Source organism: Calypte anna, chromosome 8 (assembly GCF_003957555.1).
Source record: "Calypte anna isolate BGI_N300 chromosome 8, bCalAnn1_v1.p, whole genome shotgun sequence".
Taxonomy (NCBI): Eukaryota; Metazoa; Chordata; class Aves; order Apodiformes; family Trochilidae; genus Calypte; species Calypte anna.
In genome coordinates this window covers 17564552-17591454 of record NC_044254.1, presented here as the reverse complement: position 1 = coordinate 17591454, position 26903 = coordinate 17564552, and the positions used below count along the sequence as shown (strand labels likewise).

The window sequence follows — 26903 nt, the reverse complement described above, 5'->3', positions numbered from 1 at the left end:
TTAGAGTTTATACAGGCATTTATATGTATATTTTCAACAGGAAAGGGCAGTCATCTATAGCAGGGATACAAAAAGGAGAGATGACTTTTAAAAAGGGGGAAAAAAACCAGAGAACCTGCTCTTTTGCTACATTTTGCTCTCATAGTAACTCATGCTTTTAAGTATATGCACTAAGTACAAAAGGATGACACAAACACGCAGTCTCCTGTTCTCCCATGCTGAGTTTTGTTTTGAGTCAGTTCGCTGATGTAACCCAGCTGAAAGCAGCCTCAGGGAGATGCACTGCTCACTGGCAGAACTCCTCCTTTGGTCCTAAAGGCCTGGGACTGAGCTTCTACTTCCCAGTTCTCTAACAGGTACTATGAGTCGAGGAAGGTCACTGTGACTGTGGCATGCTCATATTTCAGTATGATGCCTTAGATACTAATCCCTGGGATTACTGCCAGCACTGTTGAAAGTTTAGTGTGCTTTTGAGGAGCTGTGGACCAGCTCTATCATTCCTACTACCTCATGCTGCAAGGTTTTAAAGATCCAGTTTCCTTTTAAACAGGTCATGTTTCTTTTAATACACGTTACAATTTTCTAAACAGGAACAGTGATCGCATAGGTATGCAAAGAAGTCAAAATAATTAAGTTTAAAAATAAATCATTGCTATTGACAAAGGTAATGATCCTGGTTTCCTGGTGTGGTTGTGGGTGTTTTAAGCTGAATTGTAGATATGCTTTGGACCTAGAAGAGTTGACCAAGCCCCAGGTGGTCCTGTCTTGTGCACGTGATTCTGCCAGCAGATCCAGTTGGGAGGATTTCATTTGAGTGCTGGAGATAGAAAAGTGGCAAACCCCCCCTCCCCCGCCCCCCCCCAAACCTAAACATCGGGAAGGGGGGGAGTTACCAGGACAGGTCTGCGCTGCTTTTCTCTCTCGCTGTACTTCTGATTTTCCTCATGGCCACAGCAGCCAAGCAAGCAGCTTGTTCGAGCAGCCCCCACCGAGGGCGGGCCGGGGCTCCCTGTGGGCCTCGCCTCCCCCGCCCTCCCAGCCCCCTGGGGCCCGGCCACGCTGGTCTCCTCGCAGAGATGAGACCTTGCCAAAGCCCAGCTGCTCCTCCCTGACCTTGAGAGCTGGAAATTGCTCATGTTCCTCATCCCGAAAGGTCAGAGCGGGTCCTCAGTATTTTGCACCAATACACAGGATAAAACATCCTATCAACATTCCCAGACCGTGGTTTCCAAGAGCGGATTTTTGGAAAGAAAGCAACAGCGCTACTAGACTGCGTTTGGTATCTAAGCACGGGAATGAGTCAACTTAGTCTCCTTTAAAACGTTTCCAAGTGCTGTTTACCCTGTCCTGACATGTTTTCCCTAACGTACCGCCGTGCTTTGGAGCACCGTCCCTGACGGCTGGTGCGGGCACGAAGACCCGCGCTGGGCGGGCTGTGTCCGAGCATTTTCAACGCAAGGAAAGGGGGCAAAGGAGCCTGGAACGCACCGAGGGGGAGGGGGAGAGAGCGAAATCCCCCTTTATCCCGCCCATCGCCTGCTTTTGGTACTGGTCGCACAGCCTGGCGCATTATTTTTGGGTGCAGGCAAGAAGAGGGAGAAGACACTAGAGTGGTGCAGCGAGTTGGCCCGGGCCGCGGAGCCCAGCTCCGCGCAGCACCTGAGCAGGGCCCGCCGCACAAGTTCGTGTGCGCGGCCGCGGTGGAGGATACGGCCAAGGAGAGAGTGCCGCGGAGACGCCTGCCGGCTTGCAGCGCGCCAGCAGCTCCGGGGCCGCCGGCGAGCGGAGAGGGGGTGTCCGCAGGCCCCAAGCCCGGAGAGCGACCGGGCCTGAGGCGGCGGCGAGCGGGCAGCTCCGCGAGGGAGTGCGCCCCTCATCACCCGCGGCTGAGTGGTAGGGAGCGGGCAGCGCTGGCACGCAGCCGATCTGCTCGGCTTTTGGTGCCGAGCGGCCGGGCGTTTGCTAGTAGCCCTGACCGCCCCCCCTCCCCCAGCTGGAAGACGGGCGGGGGTAGGAAAAGGCACGAAGGGAGAGATTTTTGTCCTTCGCCGGTGCTGCTCTACGTGATAATATGTTTATATGATTAGCTGAGCCCAGGGGTGGGGAGCGGAGCGGAGGGAGAGGGAGTGGAGATTGGAGGGGGAGGAGGCTGGAGGTGACTCCAGTTCAGAGCTGGCGGAGAGTCTGTGTCAGGACTTCGCAATCCCCAGTCACACACGGAGAGGTGCATGAGCAAAAGGGAGGCTGCGATACAATTCATTGGGATTTTTTTTTTTTTTTTTTTTTTTTTTTTTTTTTTTTGGTGTGTGTATGTATTGCGTTTTTCCCATTGCTGCGCGCGTTACTAGCTCAGCGCTCGGCGCCCGGTCTCCAGTCGCCGGCGGGGCAGCAGCACTGGGAGAAAGAAGAGAAAATCCGAGGAGGGGCCGGACCTGCACCCCGCCAGAGGCCAGAATGTCATCCCGGGAGATGTAAATCCGGTCGGTGTGAGCGACAGAGACACAGAGGAGGGGGGTCCATTGTAACATTTTCGAGTTGTTCCCCGCTACTCCTGCTGCTGGCATCGCCTCGGCTTCCCGTCTCCTCATCGTTGCACGGAAAGGACTCCAAAGGCTGGGCACACACTGCGCCCGTCGCTCCCTCCATTTCGTTTTTTTTTTTTTCTTAAAAATTTTAATTTAATTTATCTTTTCCTGCGTGCGGGAGCCTGGCTGTATCGTACGTTTCGTGCGGAGCGGAGTGTCGGAAACTGCAGGAAAATGTTGACTTAGCCCCTGAAAAGCTTGCCGGCTGGCTGCTTGGAGGAGAAGCCGCCTTCTGCTCTGCGCTGCCCCAGCCCGCCGAGCCGCAGAGCCAGCCGCCTCCTGCTGCCCGCCCGAGCCCGGCGCTCGCCCTCCCGCCCGCTTCCCGCGCCGCCGCCGGAGCCCCGGGACTAGCCCCGCCGTGCTCTCCCACAGCCCTGCGCTCGGCGGAGTGACCCCGCCGGGGCGAGAGATCCCGGCCCGCCTTCGGCTCTCAGACAGAGGTAAGCGGAGCTCCGCAGTGCAGCCTCGACGCTCGTGGTTTTTTTTTTTGTTTTTTTTTTTTTTTTTTTTTTTTTTTTTCGGCGTCTGCTCCTCACTTCTGCCGGTCCTCACCGAGCCGCCGGCGGGTAACCTCTTACTTTAGGGTCTTGCCTCGGTTGCCGGTACCCGAGGCCGCGGCCACCCCTCCGCCGCACTCCCCGCGGAGGCCGCCACCCGCCCTGCCGCCCCCGCCGCTTGCCGAGGAGGAACGTGCCCCTCGCTGCGGCGGCGGTGGGCTCGAGCAGCGCGGCAGCGCCGACCCACACGGCCGCTCTCCGCCGGCGCGGAGCCGGCCCGGGCCGCCCCTCCCGCCCCCGCAGGCCGCCCCCCTCCCCCAGCCTTGCGGAGGGGCCTGCGGCAGCCGCGGCGGGTCTCCGCAGCCCCCGCGCCGCCGGGTGGCCGCCCCGCCGCGGGGGCTGCGGGGCAGGGGGTCGGCCCGCGAAGCAGGCCCAGCCGCAGCTCGACGCTCCCCGGCGCGCATCGCGCAGCAGGGAAAGTTGCATCCGTTCGGTAAATAATTACCTGTTGCGGGTTTATTTTTGTAACTCAATTGAGTGCCCGTCGACCAGCCCTTGCGTGCAGGGCTGGGGAAGGGGGCGATATGGCCTTGGGAAAAGGAATAAATTACCCTTTGTCGGCTGTGAAGTGAGAACAACTTTTTTTTTTAATTGTTATTTCTGTTTATTTTCACATGTAGAAATCTGGGGCCATCTGGAGACAGAAAACAGTGTGTCATGAGGCACCGTTGCTGTGTCTGGTTCTAAAAATAACATCTTGTTGTTAGTCTGCGCTAGCCCTGCTGGGGTTTGAACGTGGTGTGTCAGAAAGTAAAGAGCTGCTGGTGCTCAGGTGTGTTTTTCTTTGCGTAGAAATGCCCCTGTGCACGACGGAAGGAGTCCTGCAGAACAAATGTTCTGCTGTTTGGTCTCCTTAGAGGCTCCGGCTCCCTCCTTTTGTTGCTTGCCACGAAAAGAGGTGCCATTTCGCATCATTCTGCACAAATTGTTTGAATTAATGCAAGTGTGAATTCTTACCGTTTGAAGGAGGGTATTAGCATATCAAAGGTTTCTTAGCTCCGGCTCAATTGAGAAAACTTCAGCTTGTCTTCCATTTGCTTCCAAGCAGAGGCCCAAAGGGCAGCGGGAATTGTAAAGGGGTAAAATGGGGAGGTGGGTTTGGGTTATGTTTCTGAACTTTTGCTGTTTTGCAATTAAGCGAGAGAAAAACAAGGTCCCTTCGCTGCAGAGCCCTTGCGAGTGCTCGGGCAATTACGCTCTATTGATTAATGGTTTGTTCCGAGGAAAAAAGTGACCTTTTATGACAGGCACTGTTGCGTGGTTTCTGATGTCTCCTCTCTGTTAGGGGGATTTAGAAAGCCCTTTCTGCCTCACTCATGCTCTGGGTATGGCCTACACGCTACTGCGTGTGGGGACTGACTGAATGGGGAAGACCTTCTAATTACTTCAGAAAACAAATGAAATCTTGTAATAAAAGACCTCTCGATTCCAGACCTTCGAAACAAATATGCGTCCCTTCTTAATGGGTGGGTAGGCTTCAATAATAGATATTTTTATGGAGAGTTTTAAAAGAAGTTTGACCACCGACCATATGCTTCCTTTTAATTAAAAAAAAAAAAAAAAAAAAAAAAAGTGAAAATGAGTAATTCCTATAATCTCATTTAATCAATGATACTGTGTTTATTGAGATAACTTGATAATTTGTGAGTTAATTTGTGGTTAGTATTGCCCTGTAATAAATAACTTGAAACCAAGTATGGCAAGCATTCTCTTATGGTTGCAGTGTAGGGCATTTATCGCATTGCAAGTTGTTTTACAGGACTACATGTTTGAAGCTTCTTATTCTTTTGTTACTGTTTCCTTGAGTCTGAAGGAGGATGTGGCCCGGCCTACCTTTTTATTATCTTTGCAAATGAATATTCATAATCTAGCAACCCAAAACCAAACAAAATCCTGTTATCTGTCAATAAGTTGGGACCTTTTCCAGGGACCAGATGTTTCTTGGAGACTGTATTCTGCTTTTTATCTTTGGCAAAAGATAAAACAAACAAAAAAACAAAACAAAAAAACCCCCGCCTTCCTTCCATGCATGTTCCTTGCTTTCACACCTTTTACTTGCATGAGAGTGAAACATACTAAACCTTACATTTTCAGTTTTTAAAAAGTTGGTGTAAATGCTTGGTGATGTGGCTTTTGGTCTGTTGTTGTTTGTGCTCTTGTTTTGGCTTTTTTTTCCCCATCGTTTGATGGTTTGGGAGGGGGGGGGTGTTTCTTTTTAAGCCATGAAAGTGTGTGTCTTCAGAGTTGGATGTCTTCACTCATGCTTCAATTTCCTTTTCTTTAATGAAGGACTGAATGTGTATGGTATGTCTTGGCAAAAAAAACCCAACAAACAAACAATCCTGTAGTTAATTAAATACTTTATATAATATAGGTTTCTGTTGTTCTTAAATGGACGTGACCATTTGGGCGTTTTGTAAACAGATGCCTTTAGTGGTCTTAAAATTGTGCATCATTACTTTCAGATAATTTTCAGTAGTTTATTTACCTACTGCCTTCCGCTGTCTGAAGAAATACCTTTTGGTGGTATAAAAGGAACATATTGATGTAATTGTCATTATCACACTTAAGTTGCTGTTAACTAGTCTGCTTTCAATGCAGAGTGCTATAAAGCAAGCGCATTATCTTTTCAGCTATTAGGGATAATCTAAAAATTGTCTTGAAGATGCTGCACTTGGGTTTCTATGATGGAAACCCCAAAATCGACAGAGCTTTAAAGTGAGAAACAAAAAACAGCAAAACCCAAAAAAAAAAATCCCCTAAAAACCAAAAAAAACCCTCCCTCACATAGTGGAGAGAAGATTTTCAGCATTCAGATGACAAAATTGGATCACTTAGAGAAAAATTAATGTGCTGCAGCAGCACTTCAGCTGCCATTTTCAATCACTGTGGGTTACTATGTGTTGGCAATAGCAAAAAAGTGTACACGTTCAGATAGCTCAGGGAGCTGTTAGATGGGGGGATCGGGGTATTGGATCATGTGGGGTAGAACAAACCTATTACTTGAGGTTTTGACTTGAGAATTTCCAGAAAATTTTTTTTTCTTTTTTTTTTTTTCCCTTTTTTTTTCTCTTTTGGCTCCCCTGCTCATTAATAGACCAACATCAAAGCAGACAACCAAACTTCCAAATGTTATAAAAACTAATGTAAAGATACAGATCTCACATGTAGTCTTGCAAGTCTTAATTTAAGACAAGCAGTTGGAGTTTTTATTGCTGCAATTTTCACAATCAGCCGATACATTAACACCAGGCTTCTGGGTGTTTCCCTTCTTAAAATGAGCAAGAGGAGAGCTTTAAAAAACCCCCAAAGTTTGCTTAGTTCTTACTTAATCACTTCAGAAGCCTTCTCAATGTTTTATTTATTTCTTACTGCTTTTAATGCATAAAGTCAGGAAAGGGGGTTTCTCAGGAATTCTAGTCTCTAGTAAGGAAGCACCTTATTAAAATTTAAATAAGCAAGGTCATATAGTCCTAGGAGTTGGTAGTCTTTATGGTTAATAATATATATTATAATTATTTTTATTTCTGAAAAGCAAAGTGTAGACATGGCATTTTAAGTAATACATATATTTTATGAATAGAAACAGTTACGATGTAGAAAAAATGCTATAGTTGTGAATGACAGCTAAAAGTCCATAATTTTCACTTCAGGATATTGGAAAGAGAAGTCTCTAGTTGGGCAAAATATTTATCAGTTATATTAGCAGCATATTTCTGTATAGTGTTTCATTTACTTAAATAATGGTACCCATCCAATATAATTAATAGATTAATATTTCAAGGGGTCAAAACATAATCATAACTTTTTACTGAAATCTCCTCTAAAAAGTTTACTTCCAAGCCCTTTTGCATCTTGTGTCGACCTAAGACTCTGACATATGCATAAGAAAATACTGTTATCTTCTAGTATGGCTCTCAATGAGGATAGCATCATGCCTAATAATAATGAAGGAAGATCTACCTATAACCATTTAGAGAGATTTTTATATTAAAAAAATACTGCATTTCCACTGAAGAATGTCTGGTAATAAAAGAACTGGAAGTAAAGATTAATGATTTTACCTGGTGAACTATAAGAGAAGTTAAACTATGACTGGTATATAATTGAAATCATATTCATGCATAGGTAGACAAGCAGCCACTTATAAAGCAATATACTTTACAGCACAGGCTAGTGAAATTCATAGTCATGTGTTACTTGGAGACGTCATGTTAAGCAGACTCTTTTGAAGCATTTTTTTGCGATTGATGTTTGTGATGGACAAAAGCAATTTGAAATTTTAAGAAACTCACCTTTTAAAGCATTTATATTTTGTTTTGTTTTTTTATACCCCCAGTTTGAAACAAGTAAAAGATTTAAACCATCACAGTTGTAATTGATGTCAAGAAAACTAGAAAAGCAAAAAACTGTTTTAAGGCCATTCTTAGTACTCTTAACAATTGTGTTTAATATTTAAATAGTTTTCAAAGATCGCTACATTTTGTTTCAAATAGTTCTGAAAATAAATGTAATAGGTGGCTCTGTTGGAATATTGGTAGTTTGCGATTTAATGTGTATGCGTGTGTATACATACATATACACCTGGTTTAGGAAACACTTCCGACCTTTTTTTTTTTTATCAAGTAAGATTCCTTTAAATATTCTTCATTTAAAAGATTAAAGTTGTCAGGCATGAAGTTCTTTTCAGTAGAATTTTTTTCTTGGGGTTCATGCTTTCCCTCCACCCATATAATCTAAGAGGTATTTCTGCAGCATAGGCTGTGAAGATTGTGTCGTCTGCTACAAAGGATTTAGTACACTTGCTTAATGAATGGTAAGGTTTTACAGCATTCTGTACGTAGAAACTGATAGCAAACCAGAAATTGATTCCTTAGGGGGTAAAAAAAAAAGCCTTTACATTTGGAGTGGTAGCATCTGCAGGTTACAGATTGTTACATTAAATTGAATATTTTATGGGCTTTAGAGGAATACGTATTCTGTATATGTCATGATTTTTTTCTTTTCATAAGAGATTGTAATGATCCAAGTTGCTCTAGCCTGCTATTTACCCAAATTGTTTAGAAAGACATAATAGTAAAAACCATTGCAGCCTGACTGAAGCAAGCACAGTGCTTAACACCTGCAGGTAGAGTGCAGTCTCCAGCAAAATGCTATTGATTGTTACCCTGGCATTAAGCAAGCTTAAATACAGTTTGCTTAATTAGAACAAAAATTAGTTTTTTGAGCAAGGTACTTCATGTTGGGAGAATGTTTTGATAGTTGTCTGCTAAGTAAAATCCCATCACACTTGTATAAATTTGTTCAATTATCAGAGCAGCTAGGAGGAGGAAAAAAAATCAATTTACACTGAAAAGCACCAGAAATAAGATTACCTTGGCTAGTACCAACTTGCCAACACTGTCTAAATTGCTTAATATTATCAAACGTTGCCATTTTTCATGTTCAGTGAGAAGGATATCGACAGTTCTACTTGTCCAGGTCTGCTATTTGGCTCTTTCTTTCTAAAGTATGAACATGTCTTATTTTTATTCTTACAATAGTAGTTACAGATAAATTGGAGGATCTAACAGTAAGTTTATAAAATAGATGGAATAATACCATTCACTGGAGAAATAGTATTTACTTGAGATAAGTGATCTCAACTATTTTTTTCTCCTGTCTAGCTTGTTGTTCTTGTAACTGACAAATGTAAATGCCTTAGCAGACATTTCAGAGTGAAAAGAAAGAGATAAAATGTAATTACTTTTCAGGGTGGCCCTGGATGCCTGTGTTCTTGTCTATAATACAAAAAAATATCTTTTCGCATCACCTCAGAATATGAAGACCATTGTTGCTTCTGAATATAAAAATATTTTCTGATTTTCAGTGTTGACCTCTGTATTTATCTTTAGCTCTTCTGTGTAAGCTGGAATCCTTATAGCCATAAATTCTAGTCACTGTTATCCAACTGAGCATTTAATAGAGCACCTAATGGACTCTGCTCCTGTATTTTTCTTGAATGCATAACATCTCGCTTCATTCAGTCACCAAAACTAACTTTGCTACAAGGACAGGCAACACGACAAGTTAGAATCAATGGACCATTTGTAGGTCACAAAGTCAGTTTACTGGAATTTCAGAGGAAACTGGTTGAAAAGAGAGGACAAATGTCACTTTGAATAGAGATGTTTAAATCAGACTTCTGCCTTAGGGTAAAATTTAGGTCTGTTGTAGCCTAGATGTAATGTCTCCCTCTACAGAGCACAGCATTAATCATGGCTTGACAAGTGATCATGGGCTAAGAAAAATAGGGCCTGTCTAGGTTGTGTGGTTATTTTTTTTTTTTCTAGTCTTAATCTCTTAGGAGCACATTATAAACACTAACATTTACACAGAAAGATTTAGGTATCAGTGTCTGTATTTCAGTAGTGGAAGTAGCTTCAGAGCAAATCTAGTTAGAGCTAGCAAGAAGCTACTTGGGTTTCTTATATAGATGCAGTATTAAAAATATTTCCCTTTTAATGCAGCTTTCTGTCATCGGAGATTTATCTTACACCATTTTATCATTCAAATGTGGTAGGAGTCTAGGTCTGCCTGTTCTGTCTAAATAACTCTGAAATTACTGTCTTCACTTCAACAGTGTTTTGTGATGTGTTTACCACTCAGGAAAGATGTTTTGTCCAAGTGGCAATATAGGGGAAACGTGCAACAGTTTAAAAAATGTAGTGCAGGTTGACTTAACACTGATCAATGTATAAGAGTGTTTTTTAATACTATGCTTATGTTTTAATGATGTGTTACTTGGCCACAGTGAGCTCCAAAAACTGGATTGAAATAACAGGAATTAAGACTGCTACTTTAGATCTTGAATTCTGACACTGTAGAAATAAAAGCATGTTTAATATGTTAATTCTTAAATTAGGTGTTGGGCGTGTTCACACCTTTCATGGTAAAGAAGATTAGTAAAGAAGGGAATTTTCATACTGGGCTTTGCTGCCTTCTGTGATGGGGACAGTGTAGGGAGCAGCTGAGCGCTGAGTGTGAACTGCTGCTGGAGAGGTGTGTTCCCTCAGTCAGATTTGTACCTGCAACTCTTGGAAAAAAAAAATCAGCAAAGAAGCCGCAAAGCAATATATCACTGGACAATTTTTCTTTAAAAATTAGGCTACTTCTGTTTATTTAGTTGCCCCTGGACATGATAAAATCCCAAATCTTTCATTTTGGGTAGTTTGCTGCTTTCCTTTGTGCCCTCTGTTGGTGTTTTCGTATCAGTCGACACCTCAAACCGATTATTGCTCTGAGTCTGGATGACAGAATAATCTAACACCGATTACTGTTAAAAATTGTTTCTGGCAGCTGAGGAGGGGATGACCGACCTTGTTGCCGACTATCATACTTTGCAGTTGATGGGATCTGGTGTAAGTAGAGAGAGAGCCTTCCTCTGAAATTAGTGCTGCAGTGGGGGAGAGAGATCACATGCCAGAGGAGACTTTAGTTCACCTCTCTACGTATTCCCTTACAGTATCATATTTATCATTTGTTGTGGCATAGCAGTGTACACCAGTGTGAACAGTATTCTGAAACAGTGCCCTCACAAATGGCGTTGCTTCTAAATAGAAGTGGTATTTTAAAGAAAAGATTTCTGAGAACAAGCTCTGCTGTTGCCTGCATTTCTCTGGCAAATTCCTGATGCCTGTGTACATGGTAGGCAGAACTCTTTTCACCTGATCCAGGCATCATTTGTTCACTCTCCTAAGCTTAATTCAGACTTTTTCTACTCGAAGTAACCAGTGTGGAAAACTTTGCTTTTCCAGGCTGAATAATGGTTGCATCTTCAGTTTGAACAGTGTTCTCCAGAAGACCAGTTCATAACTACCTCGGTAAATTTGTCATTTAAATATTGAAGGGCAGTGTCTCCTGCAGCTTTGAATTACTTCAGTCTAATAGGTATTTCTTAAATGCAGACTGTCAGTCGGTGGGGTTGGTTCTTGTGTATCAGTATAAAGTGCTCAAAGGAGAGAAGGTGCCTCTGCAGTTGAGGTGTGTTCCTGGCTGAGCTGCTGTGCCAGGAAAATGGGCTGAGGCTGGGAGTTGTGCTAGAGAGGGAGGGGAGTTGCAGGCTGACATAATTTGAAAGTGAGAAGAAATCCTTTTGCCCTTCAGGCAGTAAGCTTACTCGCTACTTGAATAGAGCATCATCTCTACATTTTTTTCCTGCTTTCTTTACTTCCTCATTCTTTCTGTCATTTGAGGAGGTGTATAATAGTATCTGATAACAACTTGTCATGGATCCAACAGTTAAAAGATATTCTAGCAGTGAAGAAGAGCTTTGTATGCAGCAGCCTCATCGTCTTGCAGTGAACACCCCAAATTTGTCCTACATTTGTCCCATGTAATGACTGGCTATATTAGAATATCATGAGTCTGTTTCCACTATTCTTTTCTTATGGCTGACATTGAAACCTTGAAAGGTTATATTTTGGAGTTTATTTTTCCAGTGAAAATTAAAATCACACAGGGCATATGTGACTTCATGCCATGTATCTATATATATACCTCTCTCTCTCTCTATATATATATATATATGTGCTTTTATTTTATGAGTATTCTTCATGAGTCTAATGACACTATTTGCAGAAGTAAAGGAGGTGGGATTTAGCTCTGTAAGAGAAACAAAACTGTAGGCATACTTTCATTCTTTCCATGTTAGAGGAGAAATTAATGTTGCTTTATGGCTTCCGAATTTTTTTGAGTGTGTGGTAAAGGTTAGATAGGACGAAGGCTTAATTTTGATCTGCTTAATATTTATAGCTTCATTCACTGAAGCTTTTTCCCATTTGCATTGATAGGATTTTTATCTAGAAAGCTTATTCTATTATGGTGAACAAACTTAAGACATTTTAAGGTAAGGATGATGTCTTGGAAGAAAAGCAGTTTACCTCCAATTTGCTGAAAAGTACATTGTTACTTCATAATTTGATATAAATTGATAGAGACTTTTTTAATTTTCAAGATAACTTACCAGTCAGGTTAATTGCTTTTTAAACTTTGGTGGAGTGCATGTGTAATTGTATCTGAATGAGGCATTGAGTTTTATCTCCCAGCAGTAAATGGAATGAGGGATGCTGCTGTTTGTTTTTGGGTTAGGGAGATGTATCAGACAGGTTGAATTTGTTTCTTGTGTGGGGTGGTCTTTAATTTCTGTTCGGTTCTGGGTAAGCAGAGCAATATTTTTTTTTTTTCTTTTCCCCTCCTACCCTGAAAGCATTAATGTGACTTTGAAAAAAGAAATCTGTATTTTGTTACAGGAAAGGCTAAAGCTGGATATTTAACTTTTCTGAGAGGATAAAAAGAGACACAGAGATGGTGGAAAAAAAAAAAGTTTTCTGTGTTAACTCTTATGTCAGATAACATTGGAGAAGGATTTCTGGAGGAGTTTCTTTAAAATGATGACTTATTACTTGGGTTCTGGTGCCGGCTGTTAGCCACATTTTTCACATAGTTTTGTTCATTCTTCTTATTACCTGCAGAGGGAGCTTGTATATGAGTAATCAGAATAATCAAGGCATTCAGGGCTGAATTGTTTCCAGTAAGTACAATTTCATTTCACAGTGCCTTCTCCGTTATGCAGAACAGAAAAGCTCTGCAAGATAGATTCTAAAAAAGATACGTATCAGTTAGAGAGTAACAGTACGTAACAATGGGCAAAAATTTTATCAAAGCATCAGTAAGCAAAAGCTGACTTTAGAAATGCTTAATATTTCAAAGAAGTGCCTTTTTATGGAAAGTTTAAAAAGGGACTGAGGGGAACAAAATACTCCATGTTGAGGTGCAAGAGGACAGCTTTGTTACTCTGTGATGGGAAGCAGATTTTTGTTGCATGAACTATCTGATTCTAAAAATATGTCAGCATGAGAGGGACAACACAGTGCTTTCAGGTCTTCAGTAAATGTCGTGCAGTGTAGTGTGCTAGCACAAAAGCAATAGGTAAGTCGTCTTTATTTATACAAGTAGTGTTATGAATAACAGTGTGATTAAATATGCAAGGTTAACTCTTAATTTTGCCTTTTCTGTATTATAAAATATAAAAAGAATGAATTTCATCCAAATACAATTCCTTAATTTAGCACAATGAAAAATTATCTGGTGTATTGCAGACTTTATAATTTGTGTTATAGTTATCTGGGTGGTGAAAGTGTGTGATCCTTTAAAAGGTTAAGACTTCAGAGAATAAAATAATTCATTATAATACAGTTTCGCTTACTGAGCAAGAGGCATAATAGATGCTACTTAGATGAATTTTGTATTATTTATCTCTGGAAAAAATGGTGGCAATCATTTGACTTCAAAATATTCCAGTAAATTTAAAGATGATTTCTATGATACTGTTAGGAAATAAAGCAGTATGCATGCACATTCCATTAAACAGAAACAGCTCTCCTTAACACGTTCCTCTGTAATAAATCTGCCACATAAATAGGTTTAAGAGTTGGAATTTTTTTTTTTTTTGTTAGTTTAAAGTAACAGAACTTTAAACTTAACATATGTTCAGCCTAATGTAGTCTTAGAGTTTTAGTTTGGATTGTGATTTTAAACACCAAGAAAGATTTACCATCTCTAAAAGAGCAGCAACTCCGTGTCAATTTATTATTTATACTGGCTAATCCTTGGCAATGTGAAAAGTCAGCTTGTTATTGTAACACCAAATGGCCCTCTAAGTAGGGAAACAGTTAAGTAGATCTCCTGTAATAGGTTGTTGTCTAATAAAGAGATTTATGGTATTGGCAAGGGCTATTGTATAGGTATTACCCTCTCACAGCATGATCATGTATTATCTTAACAACTCAGTGCCACATTTATGTTGAGCATTTTCATAACATGGTAAGAATATTAACCACAGCAATTACACTCCAATAGGATTATAATGGTAAGATTTACAGAAAATATACAAATGATGTCTTTCATAGAGATTTTGATAGGTGCTGGGAGTTGAATAGTTGCATCATCCTTTTTGCATGGGAAAATACTAATGTATTAGTCATGATGAAGAAAGAGAGGTTTCTTAATTTAATCTTGTTGAGGAATAATGGGGAGGCAGTGGACATAATCTTTCTTTACACAGTGTGTCTTTTTCTTTCCCGGTGAGGTAAGGCTGTTTCAGAAATTTCATTCAGTGGAGAATGCCCTACAATATAAAAATCAAGACGTGTATGTAACTGTAATTCTGTTGTGAGGATAATGGGGATGGGATTAAGATACATTTTTTAACACCCTTGAATTTTGAAGGTTTAACAATGGTAGTTTGCTTGCTACTTGGAATAGCCTACTTGAATAAAATCATGTTACTTTGTTTTAGCCGTAGCACAACACATTTTTGGTTTCATTAGCACCAGGTTTTTATGGTGATAAGTAACTAAGATACTTTCAAAAATCACTTCAAGCAACAAAAGTTACAATAATGTCATGCTTGTACAGTTTTCATATGAGTGACATTCAAGCTGTTCCTTAATTCTTAAATTTTTCCATCTGCTTTAAAAAAAATAAATAAAAATTCAAGACATTAATACTCACTCATTTGGCAGAAGCCATGTACCAGTCACATTTCATAAAACTAATTATGTTTTATCAATAAAAGGCACTTATGGAGCCTGATTGAGCGAAATACCTTAGGTTATATAGTCATTTATGAACTACTACACTGAGTAGAACAACAGCCCGAATGGTAAAATTTGACAAGATAGCCACACTTTTTAAGATGGTACCTTTAGATATAATTCAGTTACTGCTGGAATAATGAGTGTTTAAACAAACAACATACCTTTCTTTCCCCGCTTTACTGTAACAAAATGATAATTACATAATTCCAAATTAAGAAAATGCATAGATGGCAATTCTTTGTGTAGAAGAACTTTTCCAATATGTGCTCAATGCATTGTGCACAAGCGTGGATAGTATTAGTTAAATATCTTAGAGAAAACATTTTCTGAAAATTTTGGATTAATTCTATGTGTGTCTCTGCAGAACAATCCTTTATCCATCTGTTTTAAATTATTGATTACCAGAAGCCAGGGTAAAGATGCACCTGTTTCTTTTTACATGAGATATTCCACTTTTGAAAATGTGCTGATAGAAGGTAACATTGCACACAGGTTTAAAAGTTTTCTGGTGGATGCTGGAAAATAGCCAGAGCCTCAAAACTGCATTAAACAATGAGTATTCAAACTTCGTTATTTTTGTAATTGTGGTAGCAATGCATGACTTCATCTATCATCAGTAGTTCATACAGCTTGCATTTACACAACTTGAGTAAAATTCTGGAACTTAGTCTTTAGTCTTGCATTCAGAAGAATTATGACCCAGAGAAGAACATTTTCTATTTTAGAAAAAAACTCCAGTAGGTTCTTAGATAGGCTTCACATTTCATTCATTTTGAACTGTGGAAAACGATTGCATCTTTTGTCTGTAAGTAAAAAGAAAACACAAAAGGATGAATGTTACCCCCTGATGAATGTGGAGCTCCGATTTAAGAGCGTGAACTGTGACTGCATTGTTGAGGGCAGTGCTTGGCTTGCACACCCTAAGTAAGAGCTGAGTATGAAAGGGCAAATAATGCATTAAAATTCAATGAGCAGTAAAGCATTTTTATCAATCTTTAAATTTACAATTATTTCTCATTTATTTTAAAAGATTGAAAATATGTTGCAGTGGATTTGTTTTAGATATTTACCATTTTTGAGAAGTCTGGTAATGTTTCAGAAGACAATTTCTGTGTTCAGTAGAAAAAAATCAGTACAGAAATATGCTTATCAAATCATTATTCTTGTGTGTTCTCATGATAGTTATATATATGTATTTAAAAAATCTACCAAAGATTAACCATTTTTTTTGTACAAATCCTGTAATGGACAGCTTTTTCAAGTTAGTATGCTTCTGTTTGCAGGACAATAAATCAAAGCACAAATCCTCACTGTAGTAATTTTTATTTGTAGTGTGCACTAAAAATGAAGCCACACTAAGTCATATTTAACTGCCCACAGACAACTAACCCTGAAGAAGGGATAAGTTCTTTTTCCCCCCCCATCTTTTTATTATTATTTATATGTCTTTGTCTGTTTTGAACAGCAATGTTGTTATGACTAATAAAGCTTTTGTATATGGCAAATGGGATACAAGTAATCAGCAGTTCTTGGCTCAGGACTGAAAATTCTGCAGAACAGAGCATATATAAGCAGTATGACCTTTGAAGTATACATTTGAATGAAATATTTCCCTTATACTCCTGTCACCTCTACAGAATTCATGTATCATTACTACATCTTCACTTCTATTGGTATTATTTCTGATTATAGTGATACCTGCAGGGTTTGCAGAGTGGCATGAATAGGGAGTACTGTTTTCAGCCTCTGAACATAAAGTTCCTCCTTTATTTATTTATTTCTCCCTTAGAGGTAATTATATAGTGAGTTACAGTAAAATCACCATCTTTCTGTTACCTAAGTAATTGCCCATTTAAAATTTTGGTTTATTTTAACCATATTTTTCTTTATGTTTTTTGTCCAGCTTCGACTGATCTTTGCATGTGATAGATTACCAAGATTATATAAACAATAAATTTCCTAGTTCTTGTGTATTTTTGACAGAAAATTACTCTTGAAACATTTAAAAATAGAATTTTAAATCAGAATTACAACCTTTTTTTTCATTTAGTATAGTTTAAATATTAAAAGCTATCCAAGTTTCATGTGTTAATTGAAGGACAGTCAAGTAAACGAAAATTTTGCAATAGGTTTTCTGAAAGGTGCCTAGTAAATTATTTAAATCTTTTTTATATTTTAAAGATACATATAATAACTTGTACACCAAATAAAACTGCAGTGTTAGCAGGTTATTAAAAGTAATTGGCAAGCATTTACGAAAAATATGTGGGGCAGTGGGGAAATTTGTCGCCGTTTCGGTGCTACGATTACGCAGTTTGCACAAGTCTGATCATTACTTAGGCACAGGTGAGAGGTACGATTTATATCTCCTCAGTCACTTAATTGCAGCCATTACTTAAGTTACCAAAAAGAACAACTGCTCAGGTCTTGTTCTTATAGGAAATAGAAACCACTGCTAAACCAACTGAACAAATATAGTGGGTAGAATTTTTATTATGGCTCACAAAAGGTAAAAAGGGGCCGATCCTGGTAATGTCCACTAAAATTCCCATGGGTTCCTCTGACCATTGAATAAGTTGTGTTTTTACTTCAGTTTTAGTGGAAAGCGGGGAATGTCGATGTGTATGAGATGTTCCCATTAACATCTGTTTATGGCTGGTCTCTGTCATGGCTGCCACACCAGTCTGGGAAGGCAGGAGTCCTTCTCTGCTGCAAATCCAAATTCGTGACTAGATTCTCTTAGTTGATTCATAATAAAACAAAGGTGTAATTAGGACTTATTTAGCTAATCATCATGAACTGGAGGTAGTCCCCTCTGCCCTTCCCCTCAAATATTGCCTGGGATATAAAAGTGCGATCGTTGTGAGATAAAAGAGGGGAGTGCTGTGTGCACTGTATGCAGATGAAGAGCCTCAGAAACCAGGTTTGTCCTTTTTCTGTTATTCACAGTCAAAAAGTCAAAATCTACATTTTAATGAAGACATTTCAAAGAACAGACGGGTTGAGAAAGATACTGTTTCTTTACATGCTCCTTCCTTTTAAACATGGAAGAACCCTTAGGCTATAAATTAAAGAGTATTTTACCCTGTGTAGTTGATCTGAAGCTGCCCAGCAGCGATAAAGAGTTAAAGTTTAAAAAAAAAAAAAAAAAAGTTGTAAATGGCTTGATGGTTTAAGTTTTTTTTAGTCTGTGGTTATCTTATGTCCCCCTCATGTCCTGTATTTGTCAATATTTTCCTTTCACCTAAGAACTGTAGCAAGTGGGAGGAAAAGTAACTTGAAAGAATGTAATTATGCCAGAGATGCATTTTCATGTGGGAATATAATGCCTTCATGTAAATGACACTCACTATGGAAACCGTAAGAGCACTTATGAGCAGAAAGGTTCATCTTGTGCTCCATGGGAAACACCAATTTGCTTGTCTCTCTTCCTGGAAAAGGCACAACTGTGTACTGGGGCTGGGGGAGGCTTTGATTATGAACCTGGTCCAGGGCTGCCAGGGAATAGCACAGAGCCTGGGCAGCTTGCGGGGGAGTCTCGGGTAATGGCACATCTGGAGTCTGTGCTGTTTTACAAATGTGAAGCAAATGGAGCCACCTTGGACGATAATTGGATTTTGCCTTTTAAGTTTTGCTTATTAGGTTGCTCACTGTATGTTTACTTCTGGAGAGGGAACCTAGAAGTGAATAGGTTTAAGATCAGAAAAGCATCGGAGCTGTGGTGACAAACCTTACTGAACTGTGCAGCACGCAGCGTGGGGCTCAAAGTACTGTAGTGCATGTTTGGAGCAGCGGGGAGGGTACCCTGTGCAGCAGCCTGCGTTGGTGGTGAAGATCATGGCTTTGCTGGTTTGCTGTGGCTCCTATCAGGCTTTATACCTGAAAGGAGGAGAAATATAGATCTACTTATTTCAAAGGCTTCATATTTGTAAGCTTTGATTCTTGTAAAATTTAAAGTTGCTCTGTGATGTCTGTTTCTATCCCCACCACTTTCTTAAAAATTGTCTTGTTGAGTAGTGTTTCCCAGTCGACGTGAATTATTGATTTTTTTGGTCCTTAACATTCGGGCAGTGGTGTTTTTCATCCCGTATCACAGCCTTTTTAATAAGTTATATCCCAGTGCCTTAACAGAATAACGACATGGAATCCGTAATCTGTAATTATGGATTATTGAATGGGACTCACAATGAAAAGTGGAAAATAGACTTCCAGGCTTCAAAAAAAAAAATACTTGCTTTGTGTACGTTAATGCAACTGGTACTTGCTGTTTAGAAGTTAGAACTGTTAGTGGTCGTTGCGAGGTAAGCAAATGGAGAAATGGAACATTTAGTACTATATTTATTTTAAAGTATTTAGCTGAATATATTTTATTCTTCCCTATCTTAAACTATTCTTAGAGACGGCATTTTTAATAAATGTTTTTGAAAGTGAACAAGATAATGAAGTTGAACAATAGTAACTGCCCATGAATGCGTGTGTGCTTGAGTACATGTATGTCTGAGTACTTATTAGCATGGTATTTTTTCATTCAAAACCACAAAGTGTCCAGTTTATCATATAATAAAATTGCAAGGCAGATCAGGAGAAGAAAAGCTGGTCCAGAGCCTTGAGCTAACATAGCTGCCAGCTGGACAGTATGTGTACATGTTCTAGTTAGTAAATAAGACTGTGGAAGAGCTAAAAGGTAATGCTTACTGAACTGTCTTACTATTACAGTGAATTTGGGTTTTATTTTAGTGACCAGAAATCATTGGGTGAAATTTCTGGCTGTTGAAAGGGTGTGCCTGCTGCAAGGTCTTTTTGTATTGTGCACTGTATTAATCTTGCGTTAGATATTTTTATTTTTAGAAGATCTATAAAGCTGCTATTTTTAGGTCAAAAACATCAAATCACCTTTGACTAAAGAGGTACTAAAATAAAACTGAGTAACTTCTACTGAGTATATTGATAACCAGGCGGTGTCAGGTGAAGTGTTCTTGTCGTGCCTTCTGTCACTTCTTAATGTAGGCAAGAAGATACACCTTTAGGTTGTGTTGGGTTTTTTTTTTTTTCCTTTCCATTTTTGTCTGTGTTATTAATCCTCCTTTCTTTTTCTCTGCTTCCAGAAGTAAAATCTTAGTTCAGCCCAGTTGTGATCCATAAATAAACTGTACGTTTATTACTGTCACAGCCTCCTCTGGACTCGAATTTTAAACAAAAAAAAAATTAATTGCTCAGAGTGTGCAATAGTTGTGTTGAAATAATGGTCAGCTTTTAAAAATTATTGTTGTTGTTGTTATTATTACACTGCAAAATCATCAGTCACTTATAGAATATGATTACTTGCAGAACAGTAAATGTTTCCTAATGATTGTATGCAGGTACACATCTCTGTGTGTGCTCTGGCCTCCCTTGTAACATTTAATGCCAACATTATCTGTCTCGATCTCCACATTTACTACTGATTTGACTCATTCTTCAAAGAGATCGTGGCTTCTGATGTGGTTTGGTGGGCTTTTCATATGGATTAAAAAGTGAATTGTAGCCGTTAGTGTAGCTCATGTTCCAAATAGAAAATGTCTGGTATGTTTGGTTATGAGTGTAGCAAGTGATCCGAAATGCTGGCAATCGGCTTGAAGGAAATCAAATTATACTCAGATATTTCATGCGAGCAAGTGCTTCCCTTTTCTGCACTGTGCTGCATGTGCTCTGGTCCCCGTTGACTTATGTTCCTTCATTGTCAGTCTTCCTCCGTTTCTTCAGTTGCCTCTTTATTTTGCCTGGGCACCCAATGCATCACCTCTGGCTTAGCAGGGCCGGCCCGGCTGCTCTGCTGCCTCTTTCCTCAGGCCTTCCCTTGTCCATCTGCTTTCTTTCCTTCTTCACCCTACCCAAGGGCTTTCCCACATCCACTGCACTTGAAACTAGCTGGGGTTATGCCATCTTCCTGCCCTGCCTGCTCTGTTGGCTTTTTTTCCCCCTTCTTCCTCCCCCCTCACTCCCCTCCCCCAAAGTTTTTTTCACCCTCTTGCCCTCTTCTCTATTTCCCTTCTCTCTTCCCCTCGTCTTCTGTTCTCTCTCTTTTTTCTTTGTCTTTTTTTTTTTTCTTTTCTTTCCCCCCCCCCCCCCCCCCCCCCCCCCCTTTTTTTTTCTTCCCCTTTTTCTTGGCCCCATGGTGTGACTCTCACTGATTTCTGGTGAGTATCTGTCAGTACGGGGGAGTCTACCTGCTAATGATTTCATCATGCATCTGATTTGCCATCTATTGCAGAAGTACCTGCAATGCAGAAGGCTTGATAGTGTTGTTTAGCATTAGAAATTTAAAATACTAAAGTACATAGAACACCAGTTATAAATGTACTCAATAAGCCACCTTGATTTAACTTGCATGATTCTGTCAGTATAAAGGTTTTGCACAGTAAGACGGTTTTTGGGCAAGCTGTGAAATATGGGGAATCTAGATTACATTAGGAGTTTTTTCACATTGCTGAATAAGAAGCTGGTAAAACAGCATTTTCTAAATGGGGACAACTTCTCTAAAATTTACCTTCTGTCTTTTGAGCTGTCAGCCCTTGTCACTGAAGACTTGAAACTATATTCATGAAAACAAGAGTTTGTTGGATTTCAAAGAAAATGCTGTTTTTGTTAAAAATAGCAATCAGACCAAAAGGTTAGGCTATCATCAAAGTGTCTTTAAAAATATGTTTAAGACCCCATTCTGTTCCTTGCTATCACAAGAGAAGATGACTTGTTAATTGCCTTTCATAAAAATGAGTTTGATTTAAGGTATTAATAAAATCTAAATTTGTGCATTCTTGCTGTGGGGACTGAAGATTTTAATTTAGTGAATTGCCAGAACAATTTTTTTGTGCTCAGTTTGAGTGCTATGTGAGAATTCCATCTTACTAAATTAGGGCAGACATATATATTACACTGTTTACAAACTGTTATGATTAAAACTTGTTAAATTTCATATAATATTTAGACTTTGAGCAAAAAAGTCACCTAATTTTTGTCTTGGTGCTGTTGGATTCTTGTGTTAAAATAGATGAAATTGTGAATGTTAATGTTAGTAACTGTGGAAAGTTTGACCTGGATTTGAAATAGCCATGAGACTATTACAGCAGCAGTAAATCTTCAAGAACGTGTAAGGCTAGCACATGGCAGGGGATATGTCTGATATGTCCAATGTGAGAACTTGAGTGTGGGTGGAGAAATAGCCTGAAAGCAAAGTTGTGTGTCATTATAATATTTTTCCGTTCTAAAAGAAACAAAGTAAGAATTTATCTCTTTGTATAAAGCTGTGTTTTTATAGGCAGTACACAGTAACTTCAGAAATTTTTCCTTTAAAACGGTAGACTAAAATTCAAGCTGTATTTAGAGAAAAACTGTGACACTGAGGCATTTGGGTTCTTAATCCCCATGTACTTCCTCTGATTACGATCTTTGAAATCTGTATGGGAATTGCAGGTGCAGGCTTCAGCCTAAATAAACCATCAAACTAAGGAAAAAGTAGATGCTAAATGTATACTTACCTTTTGTTTTAAGCTTTTTCCTCCTGTCCTTGAATGACTGTTTTTTTCTTGGCTAAGCCTGGCTTCATCCCTAGAATTGGGTACTTTAAAGCCTGATAGCATCAAAAGGTCCTGAGTGTTAGTTGTCAAGCACTGGCATTGCTGGAATCTTTTATTATCTTCTTGCTTTGATTTTCTTCATCTCTCTTATAACATGTCAAGTAAGAATGTAGGCAATGTCAGGATAATATGATAATAGTAATTTTTAAAGCAATGTTTTGACTTCAAAACCAATGTTAAAACAATCATGTTTAAGCAGTTCATCGTGGAAAATCAACTGGTAATTAAAAAAAAAAAAAAAAAAAGACATTTTCTACACACTTACTAGATCCAGTTAGCTGTTCTGTCACCTCTCTGGATATTTTTATACTAATTTATTTTTGCATAAAAGAAAGACATGATCTTGCAGATACTGGCCCACATGTGTCCCCAAAATGAAATTATCTTGGAGTGTTATACAAAGGTATTAGAAATGTTGTAAGATTTATTGTTGCAATATTGATTTGATTCTTTGCAGTTTCTAAAAAATATTAAGGCTGTAGGGCTTACAAACTAAGACCCCGAAATACTCTCCATATTTTTAAAACTTATATTGAAACTGCTTTACAATAAAAGAGTAACACTAGCTAGAATGTGACTCTATTCATTTTATTCACTACGGAGAAGGGGTGATTGGCAGGCTCTGGCATTCGGCTGTCCACAGCTGAACTGCAGGGCTTGAGTGGCGTTGGCAGGGCTGAGCATAAAAGTTTGTGCTGTGTTTGCCAACCATGTTCTTGGCTCAAGCTGATGTTACACGTCTCTCGGCTCCAAAGCATGCTCATTTGCCAAATTCTACCTAAAAATGTATGCTGGAATTCCTGATTAAATAAAGCCTTTGATATTTATTTAATGCCTTGGAAAGGCATGCATTTTTCACAGGAGATTCTGCTTTAGTAATAATAAAAAGTAGAAATAAAAATACAAAAACACCAAGGTGGACTAAAAATCTGTAGAGTAATTGTCTCTTGCAAACAGATTGATCGGTAGCTTCGGTTCCTCGTGAGTATTGAACTTACGGATTTTTGTCAGGTTCTTACCTGAAATTCTTTGCTTACATAAATTTTAGTTTATTGTTCAAGTATTTGGAAAATTGTTCAACTTCAAATGACAATTGCAGTCAGTGTATAATTTTGCTGTTTTTTCAATCTATATAGCAATATAACTCCCTTATTGTTGCCATAAGCTAAAGTTACCAGATGAATGATAAAGGCATAATTTATGACAAACCGGAGCAGAAGCTTTTTCAGAAGACCGATAGCAACTGCTTTTACATGTAGTGCTATGTAAAATGCTTATTAATGTTAGCAGATGTTGCACTTTAATCCCCCAGAATGATTGTTTGGTAGCAGCAGGAGATTTATTAAGCTTGAGTTGTGTGAAATTGTGTGTGCATAAGCTGCTATTTAGACTGTAAAAATGCCATTGAAAACTGTTAAAAAGTTCTAACTGTAATTGGCAGAGAGGTATTAGCTGTTCTAAAAGAAGTATGTGTGTACTGCTGGCCCTTGTTCTGTAACCTTTTTATCATTTATCTTCTTGTATTAATGTCACTGAATTATTAATTCATGAGCAGGGTTGGATAGGGTGAAGGCACTGTTTAAATGTGTGGCACATGTATAGTTATCACTGAAGACATGAAAAGAGTCATTTTGTGTTATCTATAAAATGGAAAGGACATTTAAATTTTCAAACACCTAGATTACTGCTACTATAATACAATGTTCTTATTAAAATTTTGTCATCTTTTCACTATGTTCACTTCTACATTTGTCTGTTAATAATATTTATACTTTTACATATTTGTAATTGTGAAAGGGTAAATCAAGAATAATTTAAAATCATAATTTAACTTAATTAAAGAAAAATACAATCTTTTCCAAAGTAGTAATGACAGTGTCATATTGAGCTACCAAGACCTGTATTATTTAAAAGAAATGTAAAAAATGTGACTCGGACCTCTTCTTGATCTAGCCACAGAACGTCAGAGGTCATGTTGCTGCTCAAAATTTGATAAAAAAGGTATCTTAAATTTAATCTCTGGTGTATGGATGATTTAAAAAATAATGTATCGCAAAGACTATTTTCAGTCACTCCGATGAAAAAATCCATTCTTTTAATATTTTAAAAAGTATTCATTCTTTTTTAAAATTCTCCAAGTGAAGGTGCTTTAGTGATACTTGTGGTCCCCAGGTCGTCTCTGTGGCTGGTGCTCTGGTGCTGGAGGTTACAAAATGGAATATGGGTTTAATAGGAGGTATCACTTCATACTTCCCATCTCAGAGTTCATGGGAAAGGCTCTCACTCTTGCCAAAATATGTGTTATTTTTCTTTATTCCCTTCCCCAAAGGAAGAGAAAATTCTAAGAAGAGTTTTAAGCAGTGATGCATGCAAGTAGAAGGAGCTTTTCTGTAGAATTATGATTTAGAGATCTTTTTGCTTATATATTTTCTAGATGTAATCGTTGTTTTCTGACTTAGCCTTTCTACAAAAGGAATAAAAAATGAACTGCAATTGTTTTCTGATTTTCTATTCTAGTTTGAATGAATAATGAAACTCACATTTCACCCAAATTAAAGGAGTGGTACAGCTCCTGTGCATGAGTGGTTGTCATTCAGCTGCCTTGCACAGTTCAGAAGAGTCACCTATATGTTCATTGTTTATTAAAATTGTACAAGAAAATACTCTTAACTATAGTTGCATCATCACATGACCAGGCAACTCATACATCTTTACAGAGCCCATCAGCCAGCAGAAGTAGTGAATTTTTTTTCTTTTTTTCTTTTGTTGCAGAATCAAGCCATTTTTTATTGCATATGTTTTGTATGTTCTTGACGATGTGTAAAGCAGTACCTATGTAATTCAGTTTTATATCTGTGTGTAGCTGCAAGGAGGAGTTAGTGCTGTCTTTGCAGTTCTGTCATACATAGCTTCCTACCCTTGAGTTGTTTGCACCATGAATGTGTGTATGGGAAAAGCCAATTATGAGGGAAGAAAAGCAGAGTTTGCTGATTTTTATTTCATGATTTTTGGGAATTCAGCCTTTGACTTGTAAGTGCTACTGGTATGGAAAATTGGTGAACCAGAATGACATATATTCTGTAATGTGTTCTTTTTTGGTACTTAATATACATCCAACTCCTCCAAAAGGTTATGTAAATTCAGTGAAGTTCCTACGCATAAGTAGAGGAGGATTTCTTGTGTGCTTCGAAAGTAGTTTAACACCTTTTTTAGCTGATTATTCTCCCGAGGTTGATGTATTTGAGGTGCTCATAATTTCTTTCCTTTGTATTCAAAATTACAAATTATCCTGTGGCTCATGACAAAGTATGGGACAGTAGCACACAATACTTCTCAAGTTTTTCTGCAAGAGGCAGTCCACCACCTTTTCATAATTAAAGAGTTTGTGAATGGTTTAGGAAATGCGCCTTTATGGAATTACTCTTAGAAGTATGGATATTGGTGGGTTTAGTGGAACTGAAAAGTGATCTTCTGCAGGTCCTGGCTATCAGGCTGCTGGTAAGAAAATACTACTCTCTGATCACTCTATTACTAATTGTGCTTCAGTGAAAAGAGACGAAACCAGTAATAACTTGAGAAGGGGGTTATTTGAAAGAAGAAAACGAAACATGCTCAAGTATAGCATGTTATAAAACTTAACTAAAAGCAGACATTATTGATATGGTCGATCATAAAATGAATTATTTGATGATAAATGTTAATACTTGGTATGATGGAAGAAGAGATATTTTAAAATAACTGTGTTCTGCTGTCTCTATATTTAGTCACAGGTTTTTCACATTTCTTCGCATGCTCATCTGATATATTTTATCCTAGATTACCTCATTGCTCCCAAGAAATCCCTTTTGGTAATATTGATAACCTAATATATGACAGATTTTGGTCATTATTATTTCATTTAGTGGTCATATGTATAGACCAAGAGGGAATCTGAATATTGATTTTGCTGAATGGCTAGTAACAGTGATTTATGAGTCAAGGAGTCAGTGCAGTGAGCCAAACACAGAAGAGATTACATCTTATGTCCCACGATTGATTTTGTTTCATATTTCACTGCACAGTGATTAGGCCATGGTCTCATAGAAGTTAACATTGGAACCATATTCCTCTTCAAGCAAAAAAACAAAATAAAACAAAACAAGCCACAAATTACACCCAGTGCATTGTGTATGTATGTATGTGCTGCCTGCCTCTGATTTTTAAAATACGAGAAATTTTTTTCATTTACTTTTTAGAGAGTTGGTATTTCTCTGGTAATAACAAAGGCTTTTGTTAGAATTCTTTAAAATAATGAAGTGATGTAGCAGCTCACACAAGCTTGTTCTCAGAATTTGGACAGTGTCATTTATATTGAATACAGACCACACACCACACGTACAACTGATAGCTTCTATCTTAAAGCATCCCATTTTCTATCACAGTGCTTTCATGAATTTTTGGATAATATTCCTTGGCATAAACCCAGGGGCTTGGTACTACCAAACTGACCAAACTACCAAACCTGTCTGT

General features: G+C 38.8%; 1 protein-coding gene across 10 annotated transcripts in view; it reads left to right on the top strand.

The window, feature by feature from the left end:
• Positions 1-2943: 2943 nt before the first annotated feature.
• ADGRL2 (adhesion G protein-coupled receptor L2) overlaps positions 2944-26903 on the top strand; it is a 158869-nt gene continuing 134909 nt past the window's right edge. For 9 of the 10 annotated variants that reach the window (XM_030454862.1, XM_030454861.1, XM_030454860.1 and 6 more), the window contains exon 1: positions 2944-3025. The gene's annotated coding sequence lies outside the window, so the exon portion shown is untranslated. Of the gene's footprint in view, positions 3026-3500; positions 3576-26903 lie in introns of those variants that run through there. The other variant, XM_030454858.1, reaches the window with a different exon arrangement.